Raw genomic sequence first — 16,663 nt, 5'->3', positions numbered from 1 at the left:
AACTTTAAGTGGCTTAAAGAATTGTCCATATTCAAGCTGGCCAGCTGATAGGTTCTGTCAGGTCATAGAGGAAGCTGTAAGCACCCCTTTGCAAGAACATCACTTCCGGGACTGTGCTTGCTAACCCATGACACCTAGGAATCAGATCCCTACTTATGCTTCAAATAAGATACTTCATGCTGACAAGTGTTCCTAAATTTTGTGACCTGTGAGTTTCTATCAGCATCACACATTCTTTCCTGTTCATAATTCACTGTTATCATCAGCTTCTCATAAAAAGACTTTTGAGAATATAATTTCCAGCTGCTTACCATAAGCCGTGTATGGTTTGTAGAATTCTATTTGGGAACTGATAATGGAGCCAAGAGCCAGGAGTGCCAGTCATACAAAACACCCTCACAACATGTTCATTAGCAATCACAACACACAAGTTAGAGTCTGAACACGCACTGAAACTCTGCCGTGGTATTTTCATATGGGGAAAATGCTGCAAATTAGTGGTGAGTCAAAATAGTAGGAAGCTTAAATCATCATTGATAAAACTATACCCATTCTTAGGAAAAGAGATTAGTGCATATAAAATATAATGTAATAGGCTCTCAAATGTCAAAGGTACTAGGAGGACATGTAGGTACATGTGTCTGTATGTTACAGAGAAGAGAGCTTGAAATATGCTCTCCTCCTTCAGCAATGATATACAAGTCAGGCACTGGAAGTGCACTCTGTTTTACCTGGATGAAATCACACAGATTCAAGCACAAGATAATTACTCCATTGAAACTGAAGATCCAGGTAGTCACAGATCCTTACTCTTATTGGAATTTTTAATTCTGATTATTTCATACAGATAAAGACAATGCAATGAAAAATATGCAAACTCTTGCTAAGCAGACAGACATGTTTTGTAAATAAATAGTAAATTGAAACTACCAAGTTATTTGGATTACTGAAAGTGTTTTTGCAACTGACACTTGCCACTCAAGAAACAGAATGTCAGCAATGACTGTTGTCAGCAATGTTTTATGGATAAGACCAGAGTTTATGACAGAGCAGTGCTACCCAATAAAACTTCATTTAAAAACATTTATGCATCCCCATAGCTCAAGGCAAACAAAGGTGTATTTTAGTTATCTAGATGTAGCTAAATGCCCACAGAACTTGATGTAGATGAAATAAATTGTAACGTTTTCATGGAAGGAATGCAAAGCGTTTCAAGAAAGATAAGGTTTGATAAGGTACTCAGTTTTCTTTTCTGATACACTCCAAAACTACTCCTGGCTGTACTTTCAGGTGCTGTTTTTAGGAAGGTGTAGGAGAAAGGTAATGTTTTATCAGTATTATACTGGTTTTGCCCCCCATGTCTTTTGATTTTGTTTTAAACTCTTAAACATTTTGATTTATCGTAATATTAAGGAGGAGAAGGCAAGATCCTTCTGTAAAGAAAAAGATAGGACATTGTGTGAGACTGGTGGTAAGGAATATGGTAAGACAAAAGAGGTGGAAAAGCTCTCCAGAAAGGAGATTGCCTCCTTTTAAGCACCAGAATAAAGGTTTTGATCTTATGTAGTGATCTTGACCTAAAGCTGCTGCAGTGGGACATCTTACTTCCTCCCTATCTGATGGAAAGACATATTATAGTGGCCATCCTATTTAATTTCTCCTTAGTCTCTTTATTTGCACTTTCTCAACACTTTTGGAAGACTTTGAAAAATAATTCTTTTCACTAAAGTTTTCTTATATCTTCTTTTAAATATGTTCTCTCTATTGCTATAGGAACATTGGGACCTTTGGTTCTTAGAAATATACCAGCTTTGCTCCTTATCGTTGCTTGTGCTTCTGCTCCTTGCTTCAGAGATAAGATTTATAGTGTTGCATTTATCTCAGTTTTGTACAAGCAAATTTTCTCTGTGAAGAATATAGGTACATAAAACTATTATATGAAAGAATTAGATATAAATCTTCTTGGGAAAACAATGATTTTTTTACATTCTGAGGTTGATTTCTGAGTTTTGATTAACTTTGTTAATATTTTTTTTTCAAACCATGGGTATTGTGAAGAACTCTTAGATTTTGCAGGTATTTATACTTTATGGCACTGATCCTGGAAGGTTTTCTTTGGGAATGGTTATTTGATTCATAGAGGACTTCACCAGAAGCAGTGGGTCTCTACTAAATATATGTAGGACTCAACCCAAGCAAAGGAAATTTCAGGGGCAGAAATATAATCTATAAACAAGGCATCTAAGAATTTTGTGGTTATAATGCACATGCCCATTTGTACAATGGTAGCTGAAATATTGCATTTCCAAAAACTTTTCAGAAGAGTAAGAGAAGCATGTGTCTTCATATCTACATAAACCTCTGGCCTGAATAGAGTGTTACTTGACCACATATATTATGGAACGGTGCTATTGATTTAGCATGGTAGGAAAGTTATTGTTAAACAAGAATAAGGGGTAAACATGAGTAACAACACTACCAATATATACAATCAGTCTTTTGTCAGACAATACATTAAATATTTCTGTAACAAACACAACTGAAATCTTCAGACTGGCTCATAATTAGGCTCCTTTCAAAAAGTAATTCATTAATACCCAAATCCCAGTTCAACTTAATTTCACTGACTTTGACTTTCGGACTAAAAGCATTAAGCTTGAACTAGCTAAAAATGTACAAAATGTGCATTCAATTAAGGAGTAATTAGATACTCAATCACCCTTATATCACACTAGGGATTATCCAAGAAAGAGGAGAGGTACTACTCACTGCAGTGTGTAAAACAATTTTCTTAATTAGTTTAGCACTAATTGAGATTGAGGAAGTGTCACTGTGCCACAGCATTAGTTTACCTAAACGGAACCTTAAAAACACAAAGGTTTTGGCTTCTTTTGGACTTTCTCACTCGGATTGCTCAGTCTTATTCACTGATCCAGTAACTTCTAGCCATGCAAATGGAAACTTTCTGTTCACTTCAGGGAGGGGTTTGGTCCCTGCACCCTTGTGTCAGTAGCCCACTGAAAAACATGCCAAGAGTTTTTTCCAGATATGGAGAATACTAGTTGTTATTATTACTTGGTTGTTGTTTGGTTTTTTATGTTACACCTTTATACCAAGCCCCAGGAAGAACTGGGAATCCTCTGTGCTGTTATGTGGAGTGTAAAACCTGCTGCTCTGTGAATGCCTTACAGCCTCCCTTAGGAGGCAGCTGGTAGAAAGCTCTTCAAGTGGACCATCAAATGGTGCTGCTGCCAGACAACATGACTTTTGGGGGGTATTGAATGATAACCAGGGAGTACGTGGAAATCACAACACTGATTGTCTTGTGGGTAGGCACTGACTTCTTAACAGCATTGCTGGTACCTAAAAATCTCTACTCTCCCTTCTGCTGTCAGGACCAGAGTGGGAACTCTCTAGAATATGTTGACTCTTCCTGCAAGCAGTTGTAGCCCCAGGTGACCATTTGCACACAAGCACTTTCAGACTGGTTGTGTGTATATACTGAGCTATAGTTAGCACTAAAATAACCTCAGGGAAAAAAAAAAGGCAAATTATTAGTACAACAGAATGAAGTGGTTTGGCGTTCTCATACCTATTGCTTCTGAACTGAGAGCACTGGCGCAATCTGAGCACCTGGATTCTTAAGGTTATGCCAAAGCACATGAATATGTGTTTGCATGAAATCAAGTATTGATTAATGCTTCTAATGAATAAGAATATTACTTATTGGTGATTGCTTTCTATCCCTTGAGCCCACCTGACTCCTGTGAGAGCTGGTACTCAGCACTTCACTTAGTAAGGCCCTTAAAATAGTAAATGGTAAAAAGTTCTCTGTGACCAGTGTAGTTTGCTTTCTAGTTTACTATCATGAGCACCAGGTTAGAATCAATTACCAGATTGATTCAGAAAGCCAGTTGTAAAACTTTGTTTCAAATTAATAATTTTACCACTGCCTTTAACTTCGCATTTTTACTGCCATTTCCTCCATTGCTAGTAAATCTTGCAGCACTGGCTTTACCCTAAAAGAGAAGAATCAGTACCATTATGTCACTGAAGTATATACCCTGAAACTGCTCCCACCTGCTGTCATGAAATCCCAGCTTTTAGTTTTCCCTGTCTCCCTGGCTGGACATAAACAGTCTTTCAGACCCACTGCGGAGGAATTTCAGTAACATAATTGTTCCATTCTCTTTTCAGAGAGGGGGAAGACAATGCTCCCACAGTGCCCACAGATGAGAAATGGAAACTTTTGAGCCTGCTGCTTCAGTTGAACCACAAAGCCTGTATTGTTTGTCTTCATCTAATTCAGCCTTGATAGACAGCTGTGACAGTTGGTCTGTCCACATGGTCCAGTGAAATTCTGGGAATGGGCTGAAGAAAATGTATTAAAGAAGAAAACGTATTAAATCTTCCAATTCACACTGTTAACTATTTTTAAATTGTCATTATCATTGCTTTTATAGCTACTATGCCATAGCATTCAATAGTCATCTGTGATCCAAATAATACTGATTTTAAGCTTGGTATGAATGCTAATATGTAGAAATACTCATTATTGTTTTGAATGTTAGATTTAGTTTTATTCCGTATCATCTCTTGTGCTGTCAGTAGCCATATTTTCTGTAGAGGGGAGATGCATTCCACAGAGGTAATAAAAACATTGTTTGTTCACAAAGAGTATTATACAAATTCAGAATTAATTTTTTGACAGAAGGCAGCACTTCTCTGCCAAACATATGCACTTGACATGGTTTATCTGAATAAAGCTGAATGATACTTGCATTACTAGGAACCTTACTGAAATAAAGGACAGTTTGGAACTAAGTAAAATTAACCAATACAACAATAAACAGAATTGTCTGGATTATTTTCTATTTGGTGAGCCATGGAACTTCACGACACAGTGTTCAATTCAGGCAGAAAATTATCAGCCATTGTTCTCCTGTGAATTATGACAGTTCTGTTTGTTCTGTACATTGCTGAGGATGGTGGTCTGGGGACTTACTCTGCATGTCCTGAGCTCACTGCACAGCATGGGCATTGCCATGCTGGGCCACACATGACTTATCTGACAGAGAAGATAAGGCAAGGGTAGTCTGAGCCAGCTAGTCAACCTTATAGCTTCTAATTCCTGAGAAACACCAAGATCTGAAGGACAGAGTCAGTAATGTGGGAGGCAATGGCTTTGATCACCGGAGCTATTAGTGAGGTCCCCTGTCCTAGCATGAGGGACATTGCAGAGATCTGTGTCAGTGGAAGAACCCCAAAGGCACAGATGGCAAGTTCCAGTCTGGGGCACAGTGAAGATGCAAACTGAGGGCTCACAAAGGGGACGCCACTGCCTTGGAGCAGGTCGATCGTCCGTCACAAAGTCATTTCCAGGCAATGGTAAATGCAGAGTCAGAAGGCATCCTTAACCCACCTTGTCAAGGGTTATGGGGAGAGCTGCTGCTGAGGAACAAGTTACGAGCCCTCTGAGTAATAAATGTGTATATTGGGGGCAGCAGAAACAACAGGACAAACCCACACTCTGCATGTGAGCTGGGTGAGGGGGACCAGATACTGCTGACCACTTAATGTGCTTGTAACTGGGCGTACTGCAGAAACACATGCTTCCTTTGGAGACAAGGCTTGGCAGCATGCATTGCAATAAATGCACTGAAAATATAATGCAAGCAGCCCACCATGAGGTCATCTGTTCATTTTGGGCTTAGCAGAGTAGCAATCAGCATGTTTCTCCTTGGGCTTAGAGAAACTTACGTTTCTTAGGGTTATCTCTATCTTTCACCCACATTTGATGAAGTATAACCCCATTATCTATACAATGGGTTCAAGATTTTAGTGCTGGCCAAAACCATATTTTCCACCTGCAGTGTCTGCAACATGTGCATGTAGCAGCTTCACTGGCTGCTGCCCCTCTTCCTTCAGCAGTTACTCCCCAAGCAGCTGCAGCTAGAGCCCAGCCCCAACACCCGATTACCAGACCCCAGCCTCCCACTGATCTGCATGATACCACAGGGCAGGACAAGTCTCTGCCGCAATGGCCTGCAGTGGCCTGGTTGGACTGTCTGCAGTTTTTGACAGGAGCCTGATAATTTGTCTTAGTTGTCAGGTTTGGTACTAAAAGCTTGGGAAAATAAAACAAAGCTCTGTGAGATGGAAGTCAACTGGTTTCTGCCAGGTGAAGGTCTGTTCTTTTCTCCTTGCACCCAGCAATGAAAGAACCCTCCAAAAGTGGAGTGAACCACGTTCCAAACCTGACAATTCTCAGGTTATGTGCACAGCTCATTCAGAAGATCTTCTCCCTTTGCATATAACATATTATTAACTACTGAGTGTTAACTAACAGGAACTGTAGTATTAATATGGCAAATATTGACATTATGATGAAATCTGAAGTAGATTTATTCGCTAAATAAACATGTTCCTTATCTTGGACCTGGCTGATATTCTTGTGGCTGTGAAATACAGATACATTGCAAAGCAAATGATGTAATGTCTCCACCAAAAAGTTCATTATTTCCCTTTCCCGTGCTCCCTTCCTGTGTTTGCTGTTCTTTCAAGCATTGCCTTGTGCAGTGAAATTCTAGTCATATAAATACTACTACTACTGAGGAATTTAAGTTAGTAAATTTGTCTCAACATTTATCAGACTTTTTTTTTCCTAGGCTTGGCTTTGAAAGAAAAAAAACCCCACTGGTAAAAATACTTACAACAGTTTTGTGTCTTAAGAACTAGATCTAATTATAACAACAAATTCATTCACAAAACACCCCCATTCTAATTACAGATTGGTCAACCCCCATTCATTTTGTGTTGGGAAAAGTTAAGTTAGTCTTTCTGGTTTTGGTAGGAATCCACAGGGAGGAATTTTCAGGAAGGGCTCTCTGTGTATTATTTCAGTTACACTGCACCCATGAGAGGTTTTATTGAGTGTGGCAAGGGTCTGCTGCTCTCCAATTAGAGTTCCACATGCCTGCCTTTGTATTAATATTTTTAAGAAATCATAAAACAGATAAAGGGGTTCTGAGGGTAGTGTAAGGCCCTAAATTAATAATTTCCTCTTCAAGCCTACAGCTGCTAAAAGTTTGAATCAGATTGCTCTTTGGAAGTATTTTTAAAGGTAAATGTTAATGAGCATAATGCTTCATATAATTTTAGAGATTTATTAGAAATGTGAATTACAAATTTCCAAGAGTTGCACACTTGTTGGTCAAGAAATCAATGCCATAATACTTAAAAGCAACTTTGTGCCTCATCACACAAAATCTGGCTCCACAGGTTTCTGATAAACTGTAGGAAGGTATTGGGAATAGGAAGAGATTGGTCTCTTGGGAGAAGGAAGGTGAATTGGGGCAGATGCCTGCTGTCAGTGATCTTCCCTCCACAGGTGATGTGTTCTTCAGTTTCCTCTGTAGTTTTCTGGAGCTCTCAGAAAAATTTAGAGCCTTTAAACTCTTAGTTTAACTTCTGACCATGATATGATGTGCTTTGTACCTTGGGCTGTGATCCTGGGTTCTCACTTTTCTAAATCAGAGTAGCTTCTCAGCACAGTGCCTCCCTACAGCTGCCTTTTGCCCTGGCTCCCACCTTTCCTTTGTGTGAAAATTAAGGCATAGCCACCACTAATAATAAATTCTGTCAATAAGGCCTGTTCCCAAAATATATCTGGGAGGTAAATAGGCATAAACTGGTGTGGGTTAAAGGATAGGCTTGATCCCAGACATTACATGGGCAAGAGTTTGCTAGTGGCTTTGTCTGGAAACAGATGTGAGGTAGGACATGAGTCTAAGAGGAAGTAAGAGTGGTCCCTGGCCATCATCCTGGTCTGCATCCTAATGGTTGACTCATCTGTGTTCCTGACTCTCAGAGAGTAATTGAAGACTACTGTTGCTGATGAGGTGAAAGGGCTTAACAGCAGGGCAATATAAAGAAAAGATAATTTTACTGATAAATTGTAGCAGAATTTTGCTGAGAAGGAACGAGGAGGGGAGATCCATTCACATGCAGCTTCATGAGAAGTCACACCCATCAGTGTTTTCCAGACCCTGCCAGGATGCAGCTGCCATAAGCACAGACTCACCTTCATTGAGTTTGACTGGTGGGCACACCACTGCCCCAGTAATGGTCTTGGGCGAACTATTCCTTTCATGGTTGTCACATCCACTCCAGAGAGAATGAAGGGAAGCTTCCATTCTTGTAGAAATGGAGGGAGCCTCAGAGGGAATGATGGCTGTAGAGAAAAAGGGGAAAACCCTCTAGGGGTTGAGAACTGTGGAAGGAGTACAAATTTTGGCCTGCTTTTTCCTCCTTGGCTGGGTTTCATGGTGGTATCATCAGCCATGGAGTTTGCTTTGAGATGTGTTCTCCCTTTATGTGCTGCCGGCTGAAATGTCAGGTAGCTGGAGAACCACCCACTACACCTCCTGAGGCGGGACCATGCAGGACGTGTTTGGAAGTGTTTATATGCACATTTATTTATGAAACTGTAGCTGCCATTGTAAGCACACCTCTGTGTGTGTGTTTACGTCTTTAGAATGCTACACATAAAAAAATATTTTAAAAACAAAACCATTTTTAAATTAATTATAGAACATCTAATTAAAGCTAATATATTTCAGTATGAAGACTATATGCCTACCATCAGCTCACCAGCCCTGTTGGTATTTGTGTGATTGGGTTTCTCCCTTTGCTTAATGAATTTTTGTTAGTCCTGTTCCTTTTCCTTTTTCCCCATTATTCATTTTACTGCCCCAGGTCTTTTATATTGAATGCTGTTTGAGACTTGCTCTGAAGATGTTATTCACTTTCTCGTGAGCCTTTCTCTTTTACAGTACTTGTTTGAATGCTTCAGATGTATTAAAGAACTTATCTTTACAATCACTTTGCATATGCCTTCTCCCCTCTATCATGTGAGGATTCCTCTCTGATCACAGATTATCTGTATGATGCTAGGTATCGGAAAAAGACCCCATGTCAGAGAGAGATTCTTCATATGGACCTGCAGAGCATGTAGTCCTTGTCCAGGAGAACTTGTTATACCTTAACTTAGCCTTATTTGCAAATTAAAAACCCAGCATTGACTCAGCAGTCAGATCTCTTAAGCCTTCTCCCTGATGTGCTCCGATAACTACTTCTAATGCAATTTTTGCTTTTCAGTGCTGGGTTATTTTTTGTGATTCTTCTGTTCAGTACCTTCAAATGCTTCTCACCAGCATTCTTCCCATGCTGTTTACAGAGACAGTGGCAGCTTTTTACTTCTGCTTGGCCTTCCCCACAGCCTGACCTCATCTTCATACAAAGAGGCCCTCTTCTCCCCAAATATGAGGGAAACAACTGAAGATGGGATAAAAGAAGGGAAATATTAGATATACCTGGAAAGAATTTGCCCTATAAAGTACACATTGAGCTGTTTAAGCCTTGAATAACCTAAAAAAGTATCAAGATAAAGCAAAAACAGCATAAAGAAAGTTCCTTAAGTGCCCTTTGCACTAGCAGAGATGTGGTTGGAAATATTTCTTCTCTATTTCCCTCTCAACTTGCTTGTGTTGGAAGTGATCCATTCTGGGTTGTGTAACACCAGCTGACTAACTCACAGCCAACTCCCAAATCAGTGATCAGAAACCACATCCAGCCTGAGACTGCTTCTCTCCTGCACCTTTCCCATCAGTGACAGGGAATTGGCTGCTTGTCCTTGGACAGCAATCCTTACCCCAAACCCTGGCTGTTCACCACATTCCCTCTGCTGAGTTACCTTCCCATGCCCACAACATCTCCTGAGATGGAAGACAGTAAAGAAATAAGGTCTCAACACAAACTCCATTTTTTAATGAAGTAAAGCACTCAAGAAGGCAGAAGTTTCAAGCACAAAAGCAACTCCCGTGCTTATTATTAAAGGTGATGTTTGTGACGGAGACAAAACCAACTTGATCTTACATAGACATAAACTCTTTTCCTCCCTTAGGCTTTAATATAAATATACACTACAAACAGTGCTTTCTGAAGTGCCTCCCATGTGAACATCTGACAGTGGTGAGCATGAAACAGATGAAAGCTCTGATAAGTGAACACAGAGAGCTGACTATGATACACCATGTCAGCAATATTTTAAATAGCAGGTATAAAGCAGTTCTAGAAAATGTGTGTTTAGCCTCATGTTGTGAAGATACCTGGGTTTTTCTTTTTGATGCACCATAGGTCTGTAGGAAATGGGTTTCATTATCTTGGATTGTAAGTTGAAAATGGCTTGGTCTCTTTAGCTGGGTAATCATATGTGCGGCCAAGCAAAAAGAAAAAAAAATGCAAACCAAAGGTAGCTGAAAGATTGATTCATGGCTTAGAAAAATGTAGTAGTTCACACAGATAAGGAGATGTTTACTCAAGAGAAAAATAAAAAACAAACACAAAAAAGCCTGAGAGCTGTGTGCTCTTGGCAGGGAAGCCTCTAATGACTACCAAATGCATGAGCCTCAGTGTGAAATTACAGGCTGTGATTAAGTAGATGTGCTGCAGTATTTTGAACCTTCCTGATTTTATGTTTTGACCACCCCAGTTCCACACAATTTAAAATGGGATCCTAAAAACACATGGGGTTGAGCATCTCAAAATAACTGTGACTAGGGCTGTAAGGAATTTAAAAAGTTCTTGAAGAGCCAAAGAATCTGTTCTCAACAGGGCCCGAGGCGTCTGGCCTTCAGATGATGATATGATGGCACAAAATTTTTCCAGGTGTCCTGTAAAGATGTGTAATTGCATTATATTATCCAACCACTAGATGTCTGCATACTGTAGAGCTTCAGGCAGGGTTTGTTCTCCAACAGAAAACACAAACAAAGAAAACATGTATCTGCAGATGTATCATAATTTGGCATCTGTTTTTTTCTGACCTATATCCCTTGTCTAAGGAGGGATCTGTGGGCAAAGAGATAGTCTGCAAGAAAAATTATATGTATGAAAATGACTGGTTTCTGTTAAAACTGGAAAGTAAACTGTAGATTAGGCCATGTGTCAAGGTCACATCTATTCAGATAAAATTCACAAATACAAGAAATTAAATACAGCAGGGCCACCAGTGATTTTAGGATCACTGTAAATCCCAGTGCTGGTTTGACTTCAGTTCTTCAGAGAGTCCCACAGGTTTTTATTGCTTATTATTTGGAAAATGGAGCCCATCTGGGTGTTTTCAGTGGAATCAGAGCTATTGGGAAGCCTAAGGTGAGCTGTGAGCACTGTGAGCCCACAGGTAGTCCCTCAAGTGCTTTCTTTGAAGTAACAGTGTTAAAACAAGGACACATTTTGGCTGAACTGTAGGACAGCCCAGACTAAGTGTGCTCTGCATGGGCAGTTGTTTACATACCTTTTTGGCATAAACACTTTTCTCACAGAGTTTCCCCAAGGCACAGTGATCAGCAGCCCTTCCTAGGTGCTTGCTCTGCTGAAATGCCAAGAATGGGATGGGGAAAAAAAAGAAAATCCTGTGCTTTCAGGACTTTTGCTGCTGCCAGGAAAGCATATATTGCTTGGGTTTAGATCCCCAGCTTCAGAGGTCCCTGTTATCTGAGTTCATGGGAATAAGCGAAGACTGCGAACTTCTGTGAAAATTACTGGTTTACACAAGGCAGTACCTGCAGTGTCTCAAGTGAGCACCACTACAGAGGCAGATTAACTGTGTCCTATAACCCTTGAATGTGAACTCTTCCTCCTCTCTCCAAAGGCCTCTTCACATCTGTATCATGTTGCTTTTATTTGTTGCTCCAAAATACAACTTCCCCTTGCTTCTCTTGATCTGCCGCCTTCCCTTGCTGTTGTGAATTCCTTCCCAAACACATTTAGTAGTGGGTAGCTGCAGAGCACAGACATTTTTTGTGTGCTACTTGATATTACAGTATTCACCCTTTCCCAAAAAGTTTTGAGTGGTGTTCAAGACTTTCCATGCTTCTTTACATCTCTTGGCTAGTTAATCAAGTAACAGTTCCTAAATTCAGTTTCTCATGAACAAAATTGAATCTAATATTAAGGATTCATTCTCATTTTAGAGTTGATTACCATAATTGTGGTTAGTGTTACATCACAATTAACTTTGTTTTTAATCACTAAAAGGCTAACAAGCTCAGTTGCCATCACTTCCATTTGGACTCATAAATGCAAAAAAGAAGGTCTGATAGGTGTCCTGCATTTACAAACTGCAGAAAGTTTCTTTCACTGTCCTTAATAGTGAGTGTCAAATTTGTGAAGCTTAGGGACAGATTAATGAGGAAATTTTTCTTTTTCTAAGAAGTGGAGGAGCACTTAATAAAATGTCATTTCTACTTCTTTTTTGAATTAGGGCAGAATCCTGTTGCTGTACATGAGAATGCTAAACTATGCAGTTCTTCACCATAATTTTTTTTTTATTCACAAAGCCCCTTAAATTATTTTGTGAAGATTATTTGTCTTGAGAAAAATGTGTGCTCAATCTTAGGGTCTCAAAAGTATGGATTCAATGAAGCCCTTGGAAGATGGGTCTTTGTTCCACCTGCAAGAAAAGGAAGTGCCTTTCTTGACATTTTTAGATCTTTTCTGAATTGCAGGGAAGCTTTAATTAAGTTAGAATACCCTAAATTACTGAGATTTTAAATTTCAATCATTTTTAGCAATGTTTTTTAGGACTTCTGTAATATTAGCTAAATTTCTCTTTTCATTGAGCCTGCAGCTCCTGCATTCTACATTTGTTCTGTTGTGTAATTTTTTTTATTTGTCAAAGAGAGAGAAAAGAAAAAGGAATGCTTTTAAAGAAAGTATCTGTCAGTTGTCCTGTAAATGAAGAGAGTGATAATATGGGGTCACATTACCAGCTCTTAATAGGAGAGACACTGTGATCTCGAATACACACCTCCTCTTGCTAATTAGCCAGTTAAAAAAGAGTAATCTGGTATTACTTTGGGAATATCTTCATATAGAAAGAAATTAAGATGGGAATAGATTGATTTTATGTTTTTTTAATAATGTTTCATTTCTACCAATTTCTAAGAAGGAAGAAGCAAAATATATTCAGTTTTGGGCAACAAGAGACCAAGTGGTGAGACATCCCTCTTCCCTTCACTTTCCTTATGCCTGTCCCTTTCCCTAGCAGCCAGAAGAATGAGAGAAAAGACTCAAAACACAGTGTCCTTCCCAGCAAAAAGTCCCAGCTCACATTTTAGCTGTAGTAGACATCTACATGGAGGGGTAGGACTGTTGTCACCCAAATCAAAGCAGTTGCACCTGTAAGAGGGGAACATTTGGCAAGGAAGAGCAAGGAAGGAGTTAGATTCAAGTCTAAATCTTCTCTCAAGAGCTTTTCAACTGCTAATTTACTGAGATCACGTGGGGTTTTAGATCTCCTTATCTTTCATTAGATTTTAATGAGATATTTTTCCTCTTGTCCAGACAGAGTTCTCCCATTTTCTTGTCACAGTCTTCCTGTTTGTACCCAGCAGCACAGCCTTGGCTTCAAAGCTGCGGCAAAAATACACTCAAATCTGTGTGTGCAATCCAGACTGCACCACCACAGTGACTGGCAATTACTTATGATCAACCAGCATTAAAGTGGAAAGGTTCACTATATTAGGCTTCATCTTTATAAAAGAGACCACAGAAATTCACCCAATAATTCCTTCATCAAGCTGAGAAGCTTGCATTGACCTTCTGCCTCATCTTGAGTTGCCTTTAATCTTTGTACTCTCAGTGCTTTACGTCTGGCACTGTGTGTAACCGTATTTGCACTACCCGCAGTGTTGTGCGTGGTTTTCAAATCTTTTGTTTCACATGCTACTTTTCCTTTTCTAAATTTCTTTTTTTCCCTTTTAAGTCACGTCTCAATTTTTTTTGTTCATCAGCTTTCCTCCAGCTTTTATACTTTTTACTTTTCTCCTAGATTCTTTCTGTCACATACCATTTCTGTCAACAGGCCGCACACGGGCTGTGCTTCCATGATATAAGATCTGTGTGCTCCTGGATCAGCCTGTGGTACAAATCCAATCTGAATGAGGCACGGGCATATTTCTGATGAATTAGCCAGAGTACGGTATGTGGATATATGCCAGGCTTTATCCCAACTATGGGTAAACAGATGATGTGTATTCGGCATAAAATTAGAGTGGGCAGGATGAGCTAAAAACTGATCTGTCAAGACAGATTGAAGTTGTACTAAGAATTCAAAATATTTGGAACAAATTTGAACTGACAGACTGAAGTTGTTTTAGTGCTTTGTGTCATATGGCCACAGGGTTTTTGATCTTGTAACAGGCATCTTAAAACAGGTTTCCCATCTTGTCTATTTACAGCCTCAGTAACACTAATGTCAGCAAAGTAATGAACTTCCTGCTATTAAGACCAGAAAGAGTCCTTAGGGTAATTTCACCTGATCCTTGAGTGACCCAGACAGTAAAGTTTCATTCATTAGTCCACAATGTGTTCAATATCTTTCTGTCATCCTTTAATACCAAGCCCCCTGACAGAAAATATGTGAAGCATCCAGTAATACAATGTTGTTTGGACAATACAGTCAACACATCATCTGAGAAGAACCTGTCTGGGATTTGTACCTAGAGTCACATTTTCACACAGAACCCTGGCAAACAGCTTAGAAACAGCCATCCTTAGCCTGGATCTTGGCACTCCCTGAGGAGTAAGGCACCAGCCATGGATAAGAGACAGCTGTGGCTGGTGGTTGCCACACCAGGTAACTCCACTGCCTGCTGCTTGCCAGCTGAAATCAGCATTAGGCCACTGGAGTCAGAACATGCTTGAGAGGGGTTTGCAGGCTTGGCACATCCAGGGCTTGTGCCTCAGACAGACACAGGATGGAGATGCAGTCTAAGAGAGTACCACTGGCTCCTACGGCTGCAAAAGAGAGCAATCTAAGGAAAAGCTCCTCCATCCCTACCAGGGGAAATCCAGTACTGAACTCTGAACTTTACGAGATGAAAGTTTTTCCTGTTCATTTGTGTACCTGCAGATCAGGTATGCAATTAGGGGGGAAGTTGAATGAGAAGATAAGAAGGAAGACAGATGCACAAATTGATGGAAATAAATCCAGAATCTTTCCTGACACTGAAATCAGATGACAGGTCTTATGTGAAGAGCCAAACAAGACCACTTCAAACAGGGACACAGGAATCTCTTTGTGGATGAACTGAGAGTGACAAAGGTCTTTTTACTTTAAAAAGTTTTTAATAATTGATAAAATGGGGGACTAAAGGCATATAAAAGAGCATATGCACTTCTTGTGAAAAATATTTATCACTTTCTACCCACTTCATTGCATAAGATTCATTGCATCTGATGGTAGAAAGATTGGATTTGGCCAAAGTGTAAAGCTTTTCTCCAAAAATGACAAAGTCACATTTTTGATCTAGTAAACAACCTATCTTTGTGCATGTTCAGACATCACCTCCCAGAAATAAGTTTCCTTGTTTTTTCACTCGTGTTAGTCCTTCAGCTCCAGCTGCAGGACAAATGTTTCTGTTCTCTTTTCCTGTCTCACAGATCTCCAGAATGTGTGCTTTTTGTACAAAAAATATCTTTCTTTGATGTTTTTCAGGTACTGGACAATCAGTAGGGATGGTCCAAATACTTCATGTCTTCAAAGCTCTGTTAAGGACCTATCCCCTACATACCACTTCAGCCAAGTCATTTCTGAGCAGTAGGAGATGGCCTGGAAAATATTTATTGCCTGCTTATCATGTTTGTTGTATACTTGCACAAATTTCCCTCTAGCCAGGGCTGTAGTAAGATATTCTAGCACTCAGAGTACCTAATATTTTACCCTTCTAATAATGCAGTTTGAATAAGTACAGAATCATAGAATGGCTTGGGTTGGAAGGGACCTTAAAGGTCATCTTGTTCCAACTCCCCTGCCATAAGCAGAAACACCTTTCATTAGACAGGTGGCTCAGGGGCCCATCCAGCCTGGCTTTGAACATTTACAAGGATGGGACATCTACAACTTCCCTGGGCAACCTGTTCCACTGCCTCACCACCCCCACACTAAAGAACTTCTGCTTAATATCTTACCTAAACCTACACTCAGTGTAAGCCATTATGCCTTGACCTATCACTACATGCTCTTGTAAATAGTCCCTCTCCATCTTTCTTGTAGGCTTTCTTCAGGTAATGGAAGATGCAATTAGGTCATCCTGAAGTCTTCTCTTCAGGCTAAATAATTCTAACTCTCAGGCTTTCCACACAAAGAGAAGCGTTCCATCCCTCTAATCATTTTGATGGCTTCCTGTTATGATCCAGTTTTAAGGTTCTTAGAAATGCCTCTTCCTGTATTAAGGTGCAAAAGAGACCATATGCAAGTGACAATAGTAAAGGTTTTATTTGATGGTAAATATGAGAGAGAGAGAGAAAGAAAGAAAAAGAAAGAAAAGAAAGAAAGAAAGAAAGAAAGAAAGAAAGAAAGAAAGAAAGAAAGAAAGAAAGAAAGAAAGAAAGAAAGAAAGAAAGAAAGAAAGAAAGAAAGAAAGAAAGAAAGAAAGTAGAAAATATGTGGGGGGGACAGAAAGAGTGACAGGGACAGAATAAGGAAAATATCACCACTCTGTGGATCCCAACGATGTCCACTGATCCTCTCCAGCTGGTCTCTTGGTGGTGAAGGTCCCCCAGAAGACACTGAGGCCCCTGGGTGTACATGCTCAGG

The 16,663-nt window shown here is 39.8% G+C and overlaps 1 protein-coding gene across 1 annotated transcript in view; it reads left to right on the top strand.

Moving 5' to 3' along the window:
* CA8 (carbonic anhydrase 8) overlaps positions 1–6,438 on the top strand; it is a gene marked incomplete at its 5' end in the record, with an annotated part of 48,482 nt that extends 42,044 nt beyond the window's left edge. Inside the window, one exon of the mRNA XM_017727403.1 lies at positions 4,198–6,438. The remainder of the gene's footprint in view (positions 1–4,197) is intronic.
* Positions 6,439–16,663: the final 10,225 nt, after the last annotated feature.

Source organism: Corvus brachyrhynchos, unplaced genomic scaffold, assembly GCF_000691975.1.
Source record: "Corvus brachyrhynchos isolate BGI_N302 unplaced genomic scaffold, ASM69197v1 scaffold60, whole genome shotgun sequence".
Taxonomy (NCBI): Eukaryota; Metazoa; Chordata; class Aves; order Passeriformes; family Corvidae; genus Corvus; species Corvus brachyrhynchos.
Note: the sequence above shows the minus strand (reverse complement) of the source record. Positions and strands in the feature narration are given on the sequence as shown.